General features: G+C 46.9%; 3 pseudogenes across 1 annotated transcript in view; 2 read left to right on the forward strand and 1 right to left on the reverse strand.

Annotated features, from left to right (window-relative positions):
- Nucleotides 1-7,128, reverse strand: part of LOC149359514 (sodium-coupled monocarboxylate transporter 1-like) — a 46,884-nt pseudogene extending 39,756 nt beyond the window's left edge. The window contains exon 1 of the transcript XR_016288275.1: nt 7,041-7,128. The product of XR_016288275.1 is annotated as a sodium-coupled monocarboxylate transporter 1-like (transcript). The remainder of the gene's footprint in view (nt 1-7,040) is intronic.
- Nucleotides 1,225-4,930, forward strand: LOC149359515 (uncharacterized; annotated as a pseudogene).
- A 2,088-nt stretch (nt 7,129-9,216) lies between the features above and the next one.
- Nucleotides 9,217-15,228, forward strand: LOC149359516 (uncharacterized; annotated as a pseudogene).
- Nucleotides 15,229-17,037: the final 1,809 nt, after the last annotated feature.

Here is a 17,037-nt window from a genome sequence, read left to right on the forward strand (position 1 = left end):
TGAAGAACTCAGTGCTTCAGCATCCCCCAAAATTCTTGCAACTTCTTGAAAAAAAAAATGCTCCCAATAGTCACAAATCTTGCAGAGTAGAACATATTTAACCCGGAGCCGCCGCCTCAAAAGGTGTTAAAGCTGTGAGCAATTGCATGACAGCGAAACAATTTTTAATGCGAGAGCATTAGAGGTCAGTTTCACGACCGGAGCTGACATCCGTCCGTCCGTGTCACTAAAAAACAGGTGGCCAACCTGCCCACCGGGTTGTGACCAACCTGCCTACCAGGGTAGGTGGCATTAAAATAATTTAAATAAATTCAATGCAAACGCCACCTTCCCACCGTGGCACTGCCCATCAGCTGATTGGTCGAGAGATAGAAAGCCTGCGAAGCATTATCTCTGCCAAAACAAGCCTTACGGGGACTCGGGAAGATCAACCTGCATCTCACAAGCCCCACCACGGCTGCGCTTGAAACAGCCACCTGCAGGGTAAGTGGCGCATAGCTTAATCGCTGCACCACTGCGCCAGTAGTGATATGATGGCTCCCTGGGGTCTATGAATCTATATGGAAGAGAAAGAGTGCTTGCGTAGGAGGGATCTCTAAAGGCATCACTTTAAGGATAGGCAAAGCGTCGTCCAAGCTTTTTCCCATCTGTGATCTTTGCAGTGTCGTGTCCTTCATAAGTTCTGCATGCTAATCGTGATCAACGGCCTCTTTAGGTCTCCGGGGCCCATTTAAAACCAAATTTACCTGGTAGCACTTGATATTAGCAGTAGGACAGTTGGAATTTCCTGACGAGCCTGCCCAACCTTTGTGACCAATGCATGCACAGCCCCTAAGATGTCTAATAATTATATCGCTCAGCTAGCACCTGTGGAACAGCTAGGGAGCCATTGCCCCCGACTCACCGAGAAATAAAGACCACTCGTACTGGCCTATCTCCGAATTCACCTTTGACACCCGGTATACTGTGTTAAAGAAAGTCGCATTGGGTCATTTTCTTCTCTGTAAGAATTACAATTAGGCTAACTCAATCTCCTTCATCCTACCCGAGCTGGTGGCTCGCAGTGGCATATATCGTTGAGCTGTTGGCATTATGCTGGTTTCTGAATACAGTATGCCAGTGGCATGCGCTATTACAGTCTGGCGCGTATTCTTTCGCTCACAGCGTTTTGAATGCGAGCGCACCACAACGCTCCCGTTGGCGCGCGGCGAAAATGATCCTACGATGCCAGCACCCTTAGCGGCTGAGGCATGCGGAGGTGGGGAAAGAGCATTGAACGGCCCTGCGTACCGCTACTGCTTAGCGCGTACCGCGAGAGGTCACTGTGCATGCGCAGATAGCCCTGAGGACGCTAGAGGACGCCACGTATCGTGGTAGTCAGGCTAGGCATCAGGCTATGCTAAAAGTGTATACGAGGCTATAGCGAGCGCACGTTAAGGCTTGATTTGAAATAGCGATTGGCGCTTGCGCACTACGACCCACGGAACTTTTTTGTGTATATTATCCCTGTGAGTAGGCGTGCGTGCACTATACTAAAACTGTCTATCAAGGCTTGATATTAAATAACGTTTGGCGCATGCGAACTGCGGAGCGCACTAGTATGTAGCGTATGGTACCGCGATGCGTACGATAGCAGCTGGCACTTATCCTCATCTGGCATCTGCTCGGAGAGCATGCCACGCGCGGCAGTTTATACACACGTGACACGCAGTTGCTCATCGTGGATATATTTTTTTTTATTAACAATTCCGAAATTCAAGGAATAGCTCAAACACGAGCGCGGCCCTTTGTGCGTATGCGTGCGTGCGTCTGTGCATGCGGGAGTGTATGCGTGTCAGAAAACGGCGCCGGCTTAAAAATACTCCGAGAGCAAATAGTGGCTTCACAGCGGAAAATCTTGCGCCTATTAGCCCCTTTTTATAACAACGCTGGCCATGGAGAGCGGGTTCCGTGTAACCCCCCCCCCCCCCCCCCCACACACACACACACACGCACACGCAAGATTGCTCAGTTTATATTTGTCTCTCCTGTTTGTGGTTCAGGTGTGACGTCATTGCAAATCCGGTAAGGAAGCATTGTGAGCACTAGGTTTGGTTTGGCTTATTTTATTTATTTAAACGTACTGCAGGCCCTTTTCGGGCCCATGCAGGAGTGTTTACAAGGCATCACTGGTATCAAACAGAGTAAAAACAAAAATTCAAAAATACAGAGATGTTCTCTGACCCAAACACAAAAAGAGTAGGAGAGAATTAAACAGAAAAGTCAATTTTTTTTATATAATTAAGAAATATTTCCACGGACGTACACTTCACCGCATCTTCAGGCAATTTATTCCAATATGATACAGCATCTGGAAACAGGGAGTACTTGTGGATATTTACACGGCTGACTGGTTGACGAATTGTTTTACCATGGTTAGTTCTAGACGAATGTTTGAATGGCGGGTGTATTTTGAATTGGCTATCTTGAAGTGGCCTTGAAGAAGTTGGAACAAAAGCTTTATTCTTGAAATGATTCTTCTCTGTGACAGGCTTTGTGAATTTGACTGAATTATTAGACTGATAGCGCGGGTTTAACGTCAAAAAGCGGCTCAGGCTGTGAGGGATGCGGTAGTGAAGGACTCAGAAAATTTCGACAGCCTGAGGTTCTTCAACGTGCACTAGCATTGAGGAGTACACGAGCCTCTGCATTTCATCTCCATCGAAATAGAGATGAAATGTAGCAGAAAGAAACTCTTTTTATGCAGCAGAAAATAGGCAGCATAGCATTCCCTGCGCAAGTATTTTTGCAAAGCTTAGTTTCATGAGTACTTCCAACAGCTGTTGGTGCTGACGATAAAAATAAAAATGAAAGTGTTAGTTTTTAATTTCATTGTTTTAGTTGTTGATGTCCGTAAATCTGTCTGTTTAATAGAATTCATAGTTTTATGGAACTGATAGAATAGAATAGTGCAGCTTTGCATTCGCTCCTGTTGTCAGCAGAAGAGTATTTCTGCGTCAGGGATGCCGTGAATTTCATTGCCGTGTAAACGACTTTGGTCTGAGAGCTACGATACTGCAATACGCTGAGCACTCTGCCTGGAGCAAGCCACTATTGTTTCACCTAGCGCCGTTTAATCTGTTTTGGAGGCACTGTACATGAAGTCACCGATGTCAGTTTGTAAATTGTAACAATCATACATCATATAGTATCTCGGTCGACTATGGAGTGCCTCAAGGCTCAATTTTGGGTCCCCTTGTTTTCTTGATCTACTTTAGCGACCTACTCCAGCTCGCTGCTTCTAACATGTATCTGTTCTTCGATGACTGCTTTCTGCTCCGAGAGATCAGCCATGATCAGGACATTAACACACTAGAAACTGAGCTTAACGCTATATTTTATTGGTGCAGCCACAGTGTTATGTTATTTAACAGCAATAAATGCAAAGACTTGCGAGTATCCTGCACTGAGCCAAGACCAGCTGCCCACCATCTTCCGAAATTAAATCCCGAAAGCATGACCGGTTAACCTAAATTACCCAGTCGGAAAGCAGAAGTCTGGCTGCTGAGGAGAAATGAAGGCAACGAGCAGCCTGCATTTGCGTGAAAGCCCAGCAGGAGCCAGAGTAGGTTAAGCAAGAAAGACTAAGCGAACACGGAGAAGAAAATAATATTTTACTCTTTTTATTTTACTAGAAGACTCCTGAGAAGTCTTTCTATCTATGTCTTGGTTAGGCATTTAAAGGCATATTTTCTTAGAATGCAAAGGGAAACACAGCATTCTCTAACACTGCCCTAAAAAATGAAGTCATTCTGCACAACCGCACAAGCTTGTTTGCCGGGAAAAAATTGAGCCAGCAGATGTCTTCCTTGGAAGCTTTTTTAAAAAGTTCGGGGCTATCTCAGGCGTTTGAGGATTTCGAAGCCCGTCTAATCGATCGAGAGAGCCTCGATGCCCTCGTTAGGGTCCACTTACAACGTGTCACCTTCGAAAACTTGGGCGTTCTCCTCGAGCGACAGGTCAGCCTGGACACAGAGACCACTTTTAGCAAGGTGAGGCGGCGTGGCCGCGGAGGCTACTGCTTCGAGCTCAACTCCCTCTTCGGTCGACTATACTACGGGCACTCGGCGTTGAGATGCAGATGCGTGTGGCCCGCCTGCACATCAGGTCTCGAGGCGAAACGCTTAAGGCGCCTCTGTGCTGTGCGATGTAAGTGCACGTGACAAACCCACAGGTGGTCGAAATTATTCCGGAGCCCTCCACTACGGCACCTCTTCCTCTACTCCTTCACTTCCATTCCTCCCTTCCTTCACAGCATTGTTGAGGTCTCCACTGAGAAGTGAGGCAGTTACTGCGCCATTTCGTTTTATCAAATATCACAACTTTTTTTTCAGGCACCCAGACGACTCGCCTAAGCCGACGCAGCGGTCCCACACAGTGCACAGTGAGCTTTGCAAGGGCGACAGTTGTCTCGTGGTTCTTCGCCATAATTCAGGCCGGCTTGCGCCGAGCGCTCCCTGTAAACGATGACGCAACGCTATTCCTTGTCATCCACAGCTCGGAGTTTAAAGGAAGATTAGACGTCCCCGTCCCCGCCAGTAAAAGCGGCGAAGCTGAACCTTAGAATCTCGGCGGGATGGACTTCTGCCGGCTGCGCTAAACCCAACGGACAGCGCCATGTGACGAATGCTCTCGGTGGGCCTATTCTCGAAGGTCGACGGCTCTTGTCTTCAACTTAAGGACGACTACTTTATCAGGTGGACTGGCGATGATGGCATCATTGAAAACCGAGTGATGCGTGACGAAGATGACATTTTTGGAGCTCTTGGATAACGTGTTCGGTTTGCGTTTGAACTCAGCAGACGAGGTTGAGAATTTTCCCGTTCGTCTGTGGAGCCTCCTGAATAATTTGAAACTGAGCGATAACATATGGAACAAAACGTTGATGTAGACCTAAGGCTAGGTGGGTAGCGGAGACAGTGTTCTTCTTGAAAGTGCAAGCATGGAAACGGTATTTAATGCTGTCACAAATGATTGCGTAATTACGAAGCATGCATAGAAGTGATTGTCTTCCAAACTTCGAAGCCCCACATACTATTACCGGTAGAATGACCTAAAATGACCTAGAATGACCTTTGAGTGATAGCGTTTGAGTACAATAGAAATTAGTTCGAGTTTTCTTTCTATTAATAACAGCCACGTTATCTTTTTGGCTGTCAAAAGTACCAGGTAATGGTGGTCAGCGTACACCTAACGCGTAAATGTTCCAGCATTCATACAGGGTGTTTCACCTAAGACTTTCTGCAATTTTTAAAAATAAGGGAATTGAATTAGATGCGCGCTTTTTCTGGCATAGCATTGTCAGTGGTGTAGTACATCATAATGCAGCTAAGAAGTACTAACTAGCAGGCTTGTTAACTAATATTTAATAGTTAACTTTTAAACTATTACCGTTGGGCTCCTTAATTATTGAGAGGAATGTAGTCCACCGTAAGTAATACCCATATCAGTTTTTAGAATTTCGAAAACGCGGTTACCCTTGGCGCTGTGGCCCAACAAATTTCGCCTGCATCGCGCCAAAATACATGCGGTTTGAGAAGCTTGCAGGCAAAGCAACCTCTCCAGTGAACCTAACTCGTCGAGATAGCCAAAATTTGTTGGGACACAGCGCCGAGGATAATCGCGTTCTCGAAATTCTAAAAACGAATATGGACATTACTTACGGTGGGCTACATGCCTCTCAATAATTAAGGAGCCCAAATGTAATAGTTTAAAAGTTAACTTTTAAATATTGGTTAACAAGCCTGCTAGTTAGTACGTCTTAGCAGCATTATGATGTACTACACCACTGACAATGCTATGCCAGAAAAAGCGCGCATCTAATTCAAATAGCTTATTTTTAAAAATTGCAGAAAGTCTTAGGTGAAACACCCTGTATATTGAGTGCCATTGAAAATAACGTGTCAGGGTTGATCCAGTGTGGTTCGGGCCAGTCTTGTTATTTTTACACAACAATAAGGCGTGCCTGAATATTGAGTGAAAAGCAGGAAAGTCGAGTTTCTTTCCTCAATTCTGCTATGCAAAAAAGTGTCTTGGTGCAGCCCCTCACGTATGATGGCCATAGTCACGGTGTAAGAAATATGTGGCCATAGTTCACAACGACTTCCACTTTTCTTTTGCAACAAGCGATGAGGAAAAGGAAGTAAGGAAGTGCATGCAAGGTTAAAATAACGGGCAGAGTTAAACGTAAACGCCATAAGCATTCCAGAGGACGTTGTGTATGCTATGAACTTCCTGTGCACATCATGCCCTCTGCTTCCGTTTTTCCCGAAAAAAAAAGCACATTTCCCCTCACTTCAGAGATTTAAAGAACGACTTCTTGTTTCACTTAAGAAACCTGCATGGTATCGATTTTTTTTCCTTCGCTACGAACTCACCATTAACTCTAACTACCAGAGAGTGGTAGTTATAAAGTTTCTTCAGAACATTTCATTTTTAATGAGCAAGATTGAAATTTCTAGATTTAGTCACGACCGCCGCTGTTGACAGCGCGTTCCTGAGTTTTTTTTCTATTCTAACTAATCTATTTTAGGAACTTTATATTTAAATTCTTTGTCGAAACATCAGAAATTTAAGCGTCGAATGGCTCGACGGATTGTCGCCGTAGGCGTAATAAGCAATTTCCTTCTTTGTACGGAGGTAAAATCATTTCGTTTGCACAAATGACTCAGCAATAAGAAAGGTGCACGGGCGCGTAAGATAATCGGCGCAATTTTCCTCGTTGGCATTGACGAACGCCCTGTGTGCAGTGTGCCAAACACTTGAAAAACATCCAGCCGTTTCCACAGTTCCAGGCTTATCTTGACAATATGGCTGAGAAAAGTTCACGTGGGCAAGCCGGTGCGCTATTCCGACCTTACAAAAGTAGTTTTCAGACGAGAAAGAAAGGGAGCATTCACGGCCCGCAACAAGTGCGCTACTTGTTGTGTGCTATTAGAGTGCACGTGGGACCCTCACAAGGTAACTGGTCAGCAAATGTGAGATAAAGTATAAGCACTTACATAAATAATGCGGTACGGTCGGGCAGAGGGTGGCGCTTGCCTCAGGAAAGAAATCAAAACCATTCAAAGTGCTCAGGTTGAAGATAAACCAAATGAATCGGAGCTATCTCACCTACAAATGGTGCGCCAGGCTTGGTGGGGCTGTGGCAAACCCTGGAGCGTACCGCCTGTGCAGCTGCTATTTTTATTTGGTAACAGGCCCCGGCGGCGCCATGCAGTCGTCACTGCTAGCTTGCAAACTGCGTGTCGAAATCCAGACGTGAGCAGTGGAGCGCGCTGTTTCAGTGGAACATTTTTTTCCGCTTTCCTTCGCACGCCTGGTATGATAAGCGTGGGTTCAGCGCAGCTGGTTCGGGAACGAGTGCTGCTGAACTGGTGCTCAGAGTTGTTGCTGCTGATTCCTGCAGTTTCAATCCACAGAGCTTCACGAGACAACCCATACAGGGCTTGCTTTCATCTTTTCAAAGCTGGTTGCATGTCGGCCATGGTACAGACAGTACGATAGCTTCAGCAGTATTACTAAAGCCAGAATGATGAGAATTCACAAGAATTTAATTCATTAGATGCTAAACTAGCTAAAATTGGCTTCTGAGCTGACTGAACAAACTTGCACGAAGTGAAACATATCCACTGATTAAACTTTGTGCACCTTAAGGGCTTAAAAAAGGCTTGATATCTAAAGAGTCGTTTTTTGCAATAAAAATTATTTAAACTAGCACCGCACCATGCTGGCAGCTGTAGACAGGCATCTTTCCGTTAACTCGTTCTTTCTGCATCTCAGTCAGTGTAACGTAAAGCTACCTCATTGGCAAAGTTTCGCAGATCGCCATAGAGGAGGCGGCTTCCACAGCGACAGATATCTTGGAGGTGTCTTGACAGGCAGTCGCAAACAGAGCAGATGAATTCATACGGGTCATTTCGCTGTGCTCTCTGTAGAAACGATCTTCTCGTGCTCGGAAGATTTTTAGTGTTTCTCGTGAATGCTTCTGTGGCCCCTCTCGTACGTTCCTAGATTTTACATTCAGCCCTTTCACGGTCGTGGCCGGTCGAATGAGACGATCAGCGATTATCGAAACAAGCGCTGCATCGAGCCAGGTGTTCGCTATAGAGCGTCGTGAAAAGGTCATCCTTCCTTCCTCCCTCGCTTGCCCCAGCCCTTCGTAAACACACTGCTTTATCTTTATGCCCGTGATGCTGTACTACGTGGGCATATCTCATTTGGTCTCATTTTAGCCGGCGTTGTTATGTCTCTGCGTCTTGACTGGCTTGTTCTGGAGAGAATAGGTACCAGGCGTAGGCGCCGACCGCCGATTGCAGATTGGCTTGACTATAAGAGCGTTCGCGGGGAGAGCCATCAATGAGTAGTTTACGAGTTTCATCCTTCCGGCGCTCAGGTGGCAGGGTGTGCGCATTCTCCGGACGCACTACTTTGTTTCATTCAGTGGCATGGCGACAGTTTTGTGTCACAACGCCAGCAATGATATTGCTTTTGGAAGCTCAATAAACGGATACGGCTTCCCCTAATTATCTCTAATTACAACCTGGGATCGTAAATGAAATATTTAAAAGAATGAATGTAAGTGTTTGAGTATTGTATACACTAGTTACACGTCCGGCTTGACTGCTGCTACGTTTAACCGCGTTTACCGAACTTTGTGCTTAGAGCCAATCGCGGTTACCCATTGTTACACAGCACGCCATCGTTCTCGCTTATGGCAACCAACAACCCCTTAGGAGCAACAAACGAAGTGACGCGGTTATTTACAGACTGAAGTTGGATTCGCAAATATGTTATTTTCGCTTATTGTAACGCAATGGCTACTCAGCTATATACAGATCATCTATACTTAATTAATTATAAGACGTGGCGTTATCGATCCTCGTGTGATAGTATCTATCGTATCAAGTGCACGTGTACTCTTGTGATGCTCGGCGCATGCGTGACGTACTCAGTGTCTGTATATATACTCGTCAGGTTGCAATAAACGGGGCTTTTTTCCTTTGGGCGCGGGCCTGGGGGCCACGCACTAGTCTTCATCGATGTGTCGTCCTGCGAAGCACCACATGGTGTCAGAAGTGGTTGTCCAGGTTATACGGGACCCACGGCAGACGTAAGGTTACCGCCTGTGGCCGGCCGCCAGCAGCATCGTATACCAGCCGGATAACAGCGCAGAAAATGTCGGAAGAAACGAAGGTTTCGTCTAAGCCTTTTTTGGTGCACCCGCCAGCGAGCTTCAACTTCAACAAGACGTCCGAGTGGCCTGGGTGGATACAAGAATTCGATGACTACCGATTCGCCTCAGGACTTAATGAGCGAACTCAAGAGGCTCAGGTGCGTACGTTGCTGTACACGATGGGACGACAGGCACGCAACATTTTCAAGACTTTCAACTTGTCCGAGGAAGACTCGAAGAAATACGACGTGGTGAAGACACAGTTCGACACCCATTTTGTCGCCACAAGGAACTTAGTCTACGAAAGTGCGTGCTTCCATCGCCGCCACCAAGAACCAGGCGAGTCTGTAGATCAGTATGTTACAGAGTTACATACGCTGGCCGATAGATGCGACTACGGGGAGATGAAAGAGCGGATGATTCTCGACCGGTTTGTAGTTGGACTACGGGACGCCAAGTTGTCGGAAGCTCTTCAAATGGATGCTGCGCTGACTCTAAAAAGTGCTCTCACCAAGGCACGCCTGAAAGAAGCTGTGCAGCGACAGCAGCAGGATCTTCGGAGCGTTGTGGACCGCGAAGAGCATGAATTCCTGACGAGAGCTGAAGTCGACACTGTTCATAGGCGGACATCGAACCAGAGACGTCCGGATCACCAGACGTGTGCCGCTTGCGGTAGGGGCCCTCATTCGAGGTCGTCGTGCCCTGCCAGAGGAGCACTGTGCTACGTGTGCCAGCGCCGGGGACATTTCGCAGCTGTCTGCTCACGGGCACACAGGGCCACGGAACCCGAAGCATGGCCTTCAGAGGTAGGCATCTGCAGTCCCCGGGGTGAGCAACCGAACATGAACTGTGTGACTTTTTCCGTGGGAGATTTGGCTGTGTCATCTGCAAAGGGTCGCTTTGTTCAGATTGCTATTAATGGTGCAGTTGTTTCGGAGAAAGTTGACACTGGAGCTGAGGTAAATGTAGTCCCAGGGTCGTTTCCAGCGCTGCCGAAGGTACTACAGCCTACTGATGTTATTCTCATGGGACCGGGCGGTGATAGGTTGAACTTGAAGGGAAAGTTTACTGCCGACATTCTGTGGAAGCATGCTTCGGTTAGACAGGATGTGTTCGTTGTCGATTCGGTGAGCAAGGCGATTCTTGGCTTACCCGCAATAGAAGCCCTGGGAATAGTTAAATTTGTGGACGAAGCATCAGTTCATCAGGTAGTGCAGACGCGATTTGGTTCCTTGTTCCGCGGTCTGGGGACCATGAAAGGCGAATACTGTATTCGTCTTAAACCAGATGCCGTGCCCTATGCCATTCACACTGCTCGTCGCATACCCATCCCGCTGCGAGATGGCGTAAAACAAGAGCTGGAAGAGATGGCAAAGAATGGGGTCATTCGCAAAGTTCAAGGGCCTACGGAGTGGTGTGCTGGCATAGTGCCCGTCTTGAAGCCGTCAGGACAAGTGCGAATATGCGTTGACCTTACTCAACTGAACAAATCGGTGCAACGAGAACGGTTTGTGCTTCCCACTGTCGATGAGACACTCGGGTTGCTCAGCGGTGCTGTCAAGTTTTCCAAACTCGACGCAAACTCTGGTTTCCATCAAGTGAGGTTAGCAAAAGAATGTCAGCCGCTCACAACCTTCATTACTCCGTTTGGCCGTTATTGCTTTGAGCGGCTACCCTTTGGCATAACTTCGGCTCCGGAGTATTTCCAAAACCAAATGTGCAAGATTCTTGAGGGAATCCCGGGCGTCGTGAACTTAATGGACGATGTCGTTGTCTTTGGCTCTACTCAGAAGGAACACGACGAACGGTTGTTGCGCACCTTGGAACGCCTGGCCGAAAACGGTGTGACCCTAAACAAAGAAAAGTGCCAGTTCAGTGTAAAAGAGCTTTGTTTTCTTGGGTGCCGCGTGAGCCAAGATGGCATACGCCCGGATCCAGCGAAGATTCGAGCAATTGCAGATCTAAAGCCGCCATCGAACGTTGCAGAAATGCGCAGATTTTTAGGTCTTGCTAATCATTGTTCACGATTCATTCCAGACTTGGCTGAGCAAACGACGCCTTTGCGTCAACTGCTGCAAAAGAACACTGAGTGGGTCTGGGCAGCGCCTCAGCAGATAGCTTTTGATAGCGTGAAGAGTGCTATCTGCTCAAATAGGTGTATGGCTAAGTTTGATGCACAACGTTCAACGATTATTTCTGCAGATGCTTCGTCGTACGGCCTAGGAGCAGTTTTACTGCAAGTCCAGCCGAATAAAGAAAAGCGGCCAGTTGTTTTCGTCTCAAGGTCATTGAAACCAACTGAGATGCGCTATGCGCAAATTGAAAAGGAGACTTTAGCTATAACATGGGCCGCGGAACGTCTCGAAAGCTATGTGCGTGGACTGCACATTACTGTAGAAACAGTCCACAAACCGTTGGTTACTTTGCTAGGTAAGACTCCACTTGATCTGGTCCCGCCTCGCATTCAAAGGTTCAGAATGCGACTAATGCGGTTCAGCTTTGAGGTGCAGTATGTCCCGGGCAAAAATCTCGAAATAGCTGATGCACTCTCCAGAGCACCAGTGGCAGGCCAAAAGACGAAGAGCTTTCTTTCGGTCCATGAAGTCAACTGTTACGTTGCCGGCGTGTTATCTGAGTTGAGCGAGTCGCAGCACTTCGGGCTAGTAGCCTAAGAACAGGCGAAGGACGAGACTTGTCGTACGTTGTGTCGCTACGTCCGTGAGGGGTGGCCTAGTCTACATTCGTTATCGGCCGTTTTGAGGCCCTATTGGCAGGATCGCGCCGTTCTGAGCATATGTAAAGGTCAGGGTTGCCAGATTGGGCTATTAATAGCCAAATTGGGCTACTTGTTGTCCGAGTTGGCGTCAGAAATTTCGTTTTGGCTATGTGGCTACTTTTGGGCTACACCTTTTTCATGGGTGAAAAAAAAAGTTAAAGTAGTTATAATGTGCTCTGTTAGAATTATACAGTGACAGAAATAAAAGGCATGCTGGAATCAAAAGAAATTGAGCGCGTCTGCTACAAAATGACAATTTGTAAACGCTGTGTTCGAGAAAACTTGTATTTCAGGCGGTCAAGGGTCATGGCCTTTCGATTTCTTTTATAAAGAGTTGACACTACGTGAAAGTTGCCCCCGCGGAAACACTTCACGGCCTATATATTCCACTTAATCCACGCCACCCGCGCGCGCGCCATTGAATATAGACTGTTGCCGTCTGCACATGTGAGCCTTCTCCCATTGACGGTGCACCTCGGGTGGCCATGACAACCATGGTACCAGAATAGAGAGAAAACATTAAGAGAACTTAAGCCTCCCTACGTGGTTTTTTGTTTGTTGTTTTGTTTATGGGATTTAACGTCACAAAGCGACTAAGCCTATGAGAGACGCCGTAGTGGAGGGCTCCGGAAATTTCGACCGCCTGGGGTTCTTTAACATGCACTGACATCGCACAGTACACGGGCCTCTAGAATTTCTCCTCCAAAGAAATTCAACCGCCGCGACCGGGATCGAACCCGCGTCTTTCGGGTCAGCAGGCGAGCACCATAACCACTGAGCCACCGCGGCGCCCTACGTGGTGCGAATGCGTAAGCATTAAATGCTACTATTTCGCTTCTGTTGCCTGGTTTCGTGATCCTCACGTGTTAACCGTTAACCATAGACGTGGCCTCGTGGTTTGGGCGTCCGCTTCGGCTGCGGTAGGTGGCTGTTCGGAAACCCACCGCCAGGCATGTTCTTTTCTTGTTCTGTTCATTCTGGTTCTGCGGACACATTCTGCTCAAGATGAGGCAAGTAATGCTTACGCATTAATAAGGTCTTTTTCTGTTTCTTCCTATTCTCGTGCTGGACACAGCAAGCGCGCCACTCGCAAGAGCCTACGCTTTTTCTGCAGCCTCAAGCGGCACACGTGCAGCCCTCGAGATTCATTGCAAGCGACGCGAGAGCGCCGTGTCCGTTGCGTAATCTGCGTGCACTCATGCGGAGCCGCGGAGCCATCCTTCGGCGCGGAACGCACTGTAACTAACGAAGGCGGCGGAAGTTAGTGGCATGACATGGCAGTAGATCCGTCGCTACGAGAACTTTCAGAATGGGCAAGTGGGCGATGTACATCCGGAACTACAAAAAGAAATGGGAAAAGGAGCCGGAATTGAAGGGTAATTGTTTTTCTCATTATTGTGAAGGTGCTGTTAGACTGAAGATAAAATTGACATAAATTATCATCTAATGGCATATATCCTTGATTTATTCTGAGCTCATGCATATCGTAGAATGTAGCTTCAAGAAGGCGCATGCTCGATGCTACGAGGTGACGCTCTCAGTGAGAAAAGCATGCAATTGAAAGTGAGGCTGCGTATGTATACAGTAAGGTATTTTCACTGTCGACGTGTCTAATCTGCGCGCGAACATTTAAAAGGTGAAATATTCCTAAACTAGATATAGCGCCGCCGTTCTTTTCCGCGTGCAAACTGGCTGGCGTCACCCGCAAAGTGGAACTGCGGCCCCATCTTTAGGACCTGGTTAGCGCACCTGTTAGCCGCATTGGTTAGCGCGCATGACGGATGCGAAACGTAACAACGGAAAGAACACGCCGTGCGCACCCCCTCAGACATCATCTGCGGGAAAGAAATCTAATATGTAAATATTCTTGCCGAAAATTAATTCAATATGCTTAAGAAATGTCGTCAAAAAAGCAATTTTTTTTTGGCTACTTTTGGGCTACGCAAAAATTTCGCTGTTGGCTACGTTTGGGCTACTACGGAGGCCAATTTGGCTACCTGAGGTCGGAGCCATCTGGCAACCCTGGTAAAGGTGTCCTCATGCACGGCACTCGCATTGTTGTGCCACACTGTCTTAGAAACAGAATGTTAAAACTGCTTCATGAGGGCCACCAGGGTGTTGTAAGGTGTAGAGCAAGGGCAAGGGAGTCCGTGTGGTGGCCAGGTTTAAGCGCACAGCTTGCGGTATTCATTGCCGACTGTCGCACGTGTTCCCAATTTCGCTTCCAGCCGTGCGAGCCAATGATCCCGACTGAGACACCTTTTCGGCCATGGCAAAGGGTTGCCGCTGATATCTGCCATGTGAGAGGTTGTAACTACTTGGTCATAGTTGATTACTTATCTCGATTTCCAGAATTGTGTACGCTGACCTCTCAACAGCACGGAAGTCATTTATCATCTCAAGAAGGTGTTTTCTACCCACGGTATACCGGAAACGCTGGTAACCGATAACGGTGCTCAATTTGTCAGCCAGGAGTTCAGCCAGTTCGCGAACTGTTATGGATTCAAACGTGTGACGTGTGGCCCTAGGTACCCGCAGGCAAATGGGGAGGTAGAAAGAATGGTAAAAACTGTGAAAGAGCTGTTGCTAAAATCTGGTGACCTACATCTGGCTTTGTTAGCATACAGGGACATGCCGGGACCCCTAGGAAAAACGCCAGCAGAGCTACTCATGGGACGGCGCCTTCGCACTACCTTGCCTCTCCACCCAAAGAAGCTGGCACCCAAGACCCCCAATCTCAAAGAAGCACGGGAAAAAGACGCTGCTTTCAGGGAGACTCAGCGGCAAAATTATGATCGCCGGCATGCTGCCCGACATATGTTCCCGTTGGTGCCAGGTGATTCTGTTTGGGTCAAGGACTACAGGCGGGGTGCTTCAGCGCGCAAAGCGGCCACGCTCGTATATTGTGGTTTTGGAGAGCGGGGGTCAGATTGAACGAAACCGGCGAGCGCTAATCAAGCAGGCGCCAAACAGAGTCTCGCATTCCAAGGACGCGGAGTATGAATTTCTGTCTAGCCTAGACGGTACAGAGGAGAACGGAAACCCTGTTTCCGTTGCACAAACTGTCCCAGACGGTCCCGAGGAGAACGGAACGGAAGCTGTCCCAAGTGATCCGTTGCAGCCGCCGCCAGAAACCTCTTCGCCTGCGGTACCGGGTGAACATGTCACACGCTTTGGTCGAAAAGTAAGAAAGCCGGAACGGTACGGTGTTTGTGAATGCCACTCATGGAACCATTGAATCGTTGTTGTATTTTGTTTCGCAAATTGCTGCTTTAGTTTTCCCAAAGGGAAAGGGAAGACGTGGCGTTATCGATCCTCGTGTGATAGTATCTATCGTATCAAGTGCACGTGTACTCTTGTGATGCTCGGCGCATGCGTGACGTACTCAGTGTCTGTATATATACTCGTCAGGTTGCAATAAACGGGGCTTTTTTCCTTTGGGCGTGGGCCTGGGAGCCACGCACTAGTCTTCATCGATGTGTCGTCCTGCGAAACACCACAGTATACACTAGTTACACGTCCGGCTTGACTGCTGCTACGCTTAACCGCGTTTACCGAACTTTGCGCTTAGAGCCAATCGCGGTTACCCATTGTTACACAGCACGCCATCGTTCTCGCTTATGGCAACCAACGACCCCTTAGGAGCAACAAACGAAGTGACGCGGTTATTTACAGACTGAAGTTGGATTCGCAAATATGTTATTTTCGCGTATTGTAACGCAATGGCTACTCAGCTATATACAGATCATCTATACTTAATTAATTATAAGACAGCAGGGTTGACCTAATATAATGTGAGGTTAGAAGGAGGAACCTCTCCCACTTCACTGATGTATCGTGGGGGAGCAGGGTTGACAGTAAGGTTATGCGTGAGTAGACCCTTTTCTTTTCCTCACATCTGATCTGGGACACTCATGTTGATTACCTTCGCAAAAACCTTCATTCTATTACAGGAGTTATATCCCGCTCTTGTAGAATACTTCCACTATGAATAAAACTTAACATATATCATGCTCTATTCAAGTCACATCTCAGGTATTGCACTCTAATTTGGTGCACAACTAACAAAGCTAATTTAAATAAACTCTTTGTCATAGAAAAAATTATCCGCTACATAGCAGACAATGAACCCATAAAAAATACAAAAGACGCATTTGAAACTTTTAATGTAATGAGTGTAGACAAGCTATACGAATTTCGCTTGTTACAATCAGTCTATTTTCCGTCCACTGAAGTTATAAACCTGTTAACATCTCTGACATCTTTAGAACGATTAAATATTAATGTGAAAACAAAAAATACTCATACTTGGGCTCTTCCTCGTTTCCGTGCGTTTTATAAATACCAGTTACTATTCCCTAACCTACAAACAACTCTTAAAAATACGAATATACAGAGGCCATGAGCAAAAAGCAATTGCATTCTAATTTTGTATACCTATGATCTATGTATTTTGCTTCTTCTTGCATCGTGTACGATTTTCAGTGTTCTACAAAGGGTTTCTTTTAGTTGATTGCTATTTACATTATTTAAAATTGTCATTGTCCTAATCTGTGTCGTTTATTGTCATGTTCTGGTCTTCAATATTCTTTATTAGTGAGATTTCTACTGCTTTAATTATGCTGTTGCCATGTAAATGTTCTCTTGGGCCTCGTCAAGCTTTTTGTGTAGCTTCTAGCTCAAGGAACCATCTATTTTTTTCTGGAAAAGAAAGATTTATTGTATTGTATCGTATTGTATTGCATTGCATTGCATTGCACTGTATTGTATTGTATTGTAGTGTATTGTATTGTAGTGTGTAGTGTATTGTATTGTATTGTAGTGTAGTGTAGTGTAGTGTAGTGTATCGCCACTTTGAGCATCTAACTCTGCAGCGACGCGCGCGCCTTTAGCGGCAGCGCGAGCGTCCGGAGTATGAAGGCAGTGGAGATGGAGCAGCATATTGCGGTTTGTCCTACAGTTTCTTTCAGTCACCTATGGAGCCTATAAAGAGCAACGCTAACTTCTGTGTTGTTTGCGGCAACAGAACTTGTCGGAATTCTCCGGG

The sequence above is a fragment of the Amblyomma mixtum genome, chromosome 2 (assembly GCF_055824585.1).
Source record: "Amblyomma mixtum isolate Tamu chromosome 2, ASM5582458v1, whole genome shotgun sequence".
NCBI classification, from domain to species: Eukaryota; Metazoa; Arthropoda; class Arachnida; order Ixodida; family Ixodidae; genus Amblyomma; species Amblyomma mixtum.